Raw genomic sequence first — 5,957 nt, 5'->3', positions numbered from 1 at the left:
AAATAAGAAAAGTAGAGAAAAATAACCCATAGTATACACTTAAAAATTTAAAAGGAGGGCCATATAATACATATAAATATAGATTTTGATTGGTACAAAACTTAAAAATTGAGATAAATTAGGGCCCTTCTGAAAAGAAAAAGAATTTAGTGTTAATGAAGGCAAACTTTAATTCTGAAGAGGCTTACCTAAACTCAAGAGAATTTGTGTGCAGATAGGGAGGCACTTATATTTATGGGCGATCCCTCCATGAAATTGCCACTTTGTGAGCACTTTCTTTTTGGGTCTTGGCAGGGACTGGTCAAAAGAGCATCAGTATTCCACCAAAGAAGCTATCATTTTGGAAATTAAAATTATCCCGCCTAAATGAGAAGAGCCTGAGGCTGAACTCAAAGCCTATGTCACTGTTTTAAAGGGTCCACAGTTCTCTGAAATGAAGTGAACCTCAGCTCTTCCTCACAATCTGGGATACTTCCTCATTCTAGGTCCCAATTTTTATAGGGTTAAATGTCTGGACATTCAAGAACAGCTATAAGAGATTAATTATTAATTATTATTATTAATTAAGCAAACTCATGTCAGCAGGGTGGCAAGGTGAGTGAGGTAAGGAATATCCCACAGATGGACGGGATTCTCCTTAGTTTGGGTATGAGAAAATGGTACAAATCATCTTGAATTGAGTGATCTAAGTAATCTTAAGATGGTCACCTGGTCCTATTAGACCAGTGATTGATTCAGAAGTACAAGAATATTTGGAGGGACTTTGCATATAGTTATTATGACTGCCACAATGGACTTGGTCTCCATGAGAAGGGGAATACAAGGATGGAGTTAACTTTCTATATGATTAAGCAACTGAACTTAAGATTCTGTAGATCCTAGCTCTCAGGTCTTACATACAGAACTTTGATAGTATTCCATCAAATTGATAAATACTGATTAGAATGAAGTAAGGATTCAAATGAATTATTTCTCAAATTTCAACTCACAAATGTATATTATTTCTTCCTTTATTTAAAACATGTAAATTTTCTTGACACATCCTAAGTATTCCTGAGTTGGGCTGGAAACTGGATCCCAATTCAAATTTGGCTTTTTAGGGCATCCCATTGGAGAAGGCCAGTAAGATGTAGATGGAAGCTCAGCTATAGCTAGGGGAAAAAAGAAAGAAGAAAAAATAATTGATACATTTAAGTATATGCTTCTGTGTGTGTGTGTGTGTGTGTGTGTGTGTGTGGGTGGGTGGGTGGGTGCGTGTGTGTGTGTTTTTCTCCTGGCACTAAGGATTCATTATATCAAGGAATCATGGAAATGGTCACTGGTAAAACTGAGTCTTAAAGAGTTTTCTGAACATTTTGAAGGTAAGTGACTTGCCTATGTTTTCATGTTCTATATATTTCATAGGAAGGACTTCAATTCAAGTTTTCCTAGAAATCATCTAGTTGTTTTGAAATTCAAATCAGATAAAATATGAAATGCATATGTATATTTCAGATCTATGTTGATTTTGGAGCAACTCATCAAATTGTTTACATAATAGTATTCTTTTACCTTTGTAGTAAAAGTCAATATATGAGTTGCAATTATAGTTATATTCATGGTAGTCTATTTACTTAAGCTCCTGCTGAGTTGTATTTCTTATTTAATTATGTATATTGTTGCCTCTGGACTCACAATGAAACCAACCATGCCAATTATTTTATTTGACTATTTGAAGAAATGTAAATCATTCTTTGATTTAGCTATGACTTCTTTTTTTGTTGTTGTTATATCTATAACAGGAGTTGTATTCACCTGATAGCGTGAGAGTTGGACCTTTGTTCTGAATTTGGAGCTATGCCCCTAAAGAATGTGTAAAAATGCTCACTGATATTGTCATTAATCTTGGATTATCGCTCACATCTGGAAAGTAAGGAATGCTTTCATAAAAGAATCAATGGTCACTTTACATTGGTGAAGAGGAGGGAGGTGGCACTGGACAAGCATCATAATGGAATTTTTAAAAGTATATTTACAAATCAGGCATAGCATAAAATTATGATAGTTTATTTATGAATCATTTGGACATACCATCATCAATTGTAGTTACAGGGTTTTCCAACTCCTGCTGCATCTGAAATAACATTAAAATTATATTTCAGAAAAATGAAGAAAATGAGGAATAAGATAATACAAAGGACTCAAGAAATCTTTTTTAAAAATTGCAGACATCCAAAGAAATTCTCCATCAGCTTTTGCAAAGTGATATAAAGTAGAGTATATTATGTGTCTAAAGTATTAGCAATGTTCTGAGCAATACAATGATTCAAGATTATTGTGAAGGACTTATGTTGAAAAATACTATCCACATCTGGATAGAGAAGGAACTGATTGTGTCAGAATACAGATTGAAGCAAATATATTTTTTACTTAATGTTTCTTCAGATAGGTGGGAGAAAATCTGTTTTTTTTGGTAGCAACATGACTTAGATGGAAGTGTTTTTGCATATCTTTACATGTAGCTTTTCAGTGGGAGGATAAAGTGTAGTTATGGTGGGGAGAGAGGAAGGAAGAGAATCTGGAACTCCAAGTTCTAAAAATAAATATAAAAATGATTGTCATGTAATTGGTTAAAGGAAAATATTAAATTTAAAATGGGAAAAATAAAATAAGAATTCCATTTAGAAAAACCCTAAAATTGTGGATGAAAATATTTCACCCAGCAAAGTTAAGTACACTATTGAATAAAAACAAAAGGACATTCAATAAAATGTCACATTTTCAGGATTTTCTCTCAAACAAACCTGGATTTAATAGAGAATTTTACATATAAGGGCCAATATAAAAAAAGAATTTCTCTCTTTCTCTTACACATGTGTGCATGTCAGTATGTTATCCCTTCTTGGCATAGACACACCAAGAAGGGTATAGTAACGCAACAAAAATCTTTAAAGAATTAAGAGGGGAAGGAAGAGGATAAGGTGGGGTACAGAAATGTATTTAACTGAATAGCATTGGGATAAGAGGTGTAGATTAATATGTATAGGATTAAGAGGAAGGTATAAGGCTAGAGGAGAAGATAAAAATGATATCCATGGTGTTTGGGCAGGGGTCAGGGGCAGCTTGGAGATAAAGTAATAACAAGGCCAGTCAACAGATAGAAGTCAAGTAGAACAGTTAGAAAGGATGGTGAAAAGAAGATACAAACACCAATATAATACCAATGATCAGGAGCAAAATTTATTTTTAAAAATATATAAAAAGTAATCATTGAACTCTGACAAAATCAAAGTTGAAAAAAGATTATAGTAAGAATGAAATCTACATTATGTCAACCATATTACTATTTTAGAAAAATGTATGTGTAGGTACATATAAGTATATGTGAGTATATATTATATATATTTGGCTTAACTGAAGCTTTCTTTGGAAAGGTCGAGAAAAGAAGGAAAGGTACATAAAAATAAAAAAATACACAGTAGAGAGCAAAAGAAAACCTAGAAGGAAGCAAAACTAGAAGAAAACTGGACATTTATGAATATAATGCCTTTTATATTATATACATGTAGGGGAGTGAAACTGTGTTTACTTTAACATTATCACTGTGAAACTGTTCCCTTTGATCTATACAAAAAGAGAGTTGGGAGTCTCAGGCATTCCTGGGAACACAAGTTAAGCATCAGTATTCTATCAGAAATCTTGGTCAAAAAGCACTCCATTAATCTTTTGGGGATGCCAGAACCTTTCTGGAAATTCCAATGGGAGATCTGGGTCAGATACTGATAAGCATTTAGACCTGGGGACTTTGGCTTCTTTTTTCAACCTGAAACTTGAGCATCAAGATTCCTATTTAAAGGGCAAATTCTGAACTCATTCATTGCAGAATGTCCAAAGGATTCTGCCTGCTGAGAAGGCATTCTCATCTCAGTGCCAGCCTCAATTTCCCTATTAGGACTTTGCCACTAAAGAAGTCAGTCTCTTAGAAAACTAGCTTCCAATCCAACAATAAACTTCCATGTTTGCCAATTAATAGTTCAGGTTCTTGAATTCTATCACAAAGAACTTGCACCTCTGAACAAAAGGGGATTTCCACAACTCTCTGACTGCTACTAACCTCATCATATGTTTCCTTGAATTAAAATTTGTTGCTAAATATTTGGAATGCTTCCCAGTGTTCTATCCAGCACATGACAAGGTTGTTTTTTTTTTTTTTATCTGTTTTTTTTTTCTTATTTTATGTTTAAGTTTTAAGTCAATAAATACATACAAAAGAAAGGAAATGATTTTAACATGCTAAATTATTGAACCCCATTTAATAAGAAAAAATATATTAAATTGGTTTTCTCAAATCCCATCTTCCTAATCCTTTAAAATATAGTGTAAACTACAGGATTTTTCTTCCCATCAGGTTTGTATCATTGGAGTAAACAATGATTACAAAAAAAAAAAAAAAAAAAAAAAAGAATAAAAAAAAGCATTAATATGGAGGATATTTTTTTAATAGTTTTAGACCAATGTGCTTCAAGTCACAAAGAGCGATTCAAAAAGAACATTAATGAATGTAGACTACATACCTTTTCATGATTAAATCATCATTAGATTAAAGGACTGACAGTTGTGGATTTTTAAAAAAATATTTAAAATATAACCTTTAAACTTAAAAAAAAAAAAAAACTAAAAACTTTAAAACATTATCAAGAATTTTAAATTATTATTATGTAAATGTGTGTGGAATAGAGAGCAATAAGGTGAAGATTTTTACAGGATTATATGTATTATTTTTCTATATTTTGTTTTCATTTTTTCTGTGTTTCTTCTATTGATGGTGGTTGAGATCCCTTTAAGATTCCTTTCTGATTCCCCAACCCCCATGGCTGACCTTTGATTCACAAATGCTAGCCAAAAAGCATCCTTTTAAATTCCAATGATAATCGGGCCCAACCCCCACTGGATCTGAATTAACTTGAGTTTTTCCCAACCCCCACAGTTTAAACCCATTGAATTCTACTCAACACTGACCCTGGCTGAAAGCTTGCCAGGAGCTTGGGACTCCACCAACAAGCTCCCTTTAAGTATAAAAAGAGCCAAACTGGAGCTATCTATTTGCAGGAGCCCTTCCCCACAAAACATGCTATTCTTCTGGCCATGTAAGGGTTCCTGCCCACCCAGCAACTACCTTTGGCCCTGGCATCTTTCTACATTTAACTTTATTTCCAAATTTCTACAATAAACCGTTTTATCAATCTAGTTTTCATGACTGTCAATTCATTTCCAGGGGACACTGCACTGTATTGGGACTATCTTTGCACAGACCACAACAGGGTTCCCCCTTTCCTATCTCTCATCACTATGACCTCTATATTATGTGTAGGCTCATATTTACTTGAACATTGGCCAGCTATAACCATATTTACTTAACCTGAGCTGATGACATTTATCAGTATTTGACATTTATGGATATTTAATCTATTAGCTGGACCACTATCTGCTTCATTAAGCCTGAAGGGCTGATTTTCTGTTTCCTAGAAATCAGGAGATTATGGGGAAACAGAAACCTTCCATTGCAATCTCTCCAAATAGCAACAACCCATTAGATGCCTTTCCTCCCCTTCTCAATGCCATCTTACTTGTGATGTAATCTCTTGTGTAAAAGTTATGTATTTTTACTACTTCTTTAGCCCTCCTACTGGTAGCTTTCTTTCTCTTTCTTATCTGGAGATGGGAGGGCTCATCTTTGGAAGGTTTTCAATAAACAAATTTTCTGCCTTCTACTGAAAGGTCTCTGAGTAGTCATTTTGGGTAAGGGTCTTCTATATCCCTCACAAAGTGATCATTTTTTAATCACAAAAATACATAGGCATGGAAATCAACTAAACAGAATATTTTATATTAAATCTTTAGCATCAAAGAGGAGAAAATAAGATCTAAATGACTACCTTTGCAAAGCAGGCTTCCCTGCCATTTATTGAAGTCTGTGT

The sequence above is a fragment of the Sminthopsis crassicaudata genome, chromosome 5 (genome assembly GCF_048593235.1).
Source record: "Sminthopsis crassicaudata isolate SCR6 chromosome 5, ASM4859323v1, whole genome shotgun sequence".
Classification (NCBI taxonomy): domain Eukaryota; kingdom Metazoa; phylum Chordata; class Mammalia; order Dasyuromorphia; family Dasyuridae; genus Sminthopsis; species Sminthopsis crassicaudata.
The sequence above is the reverse complement of the archived record's forward strand: the minus strand, read 5'-3'. Positions refer to the sequence as shown.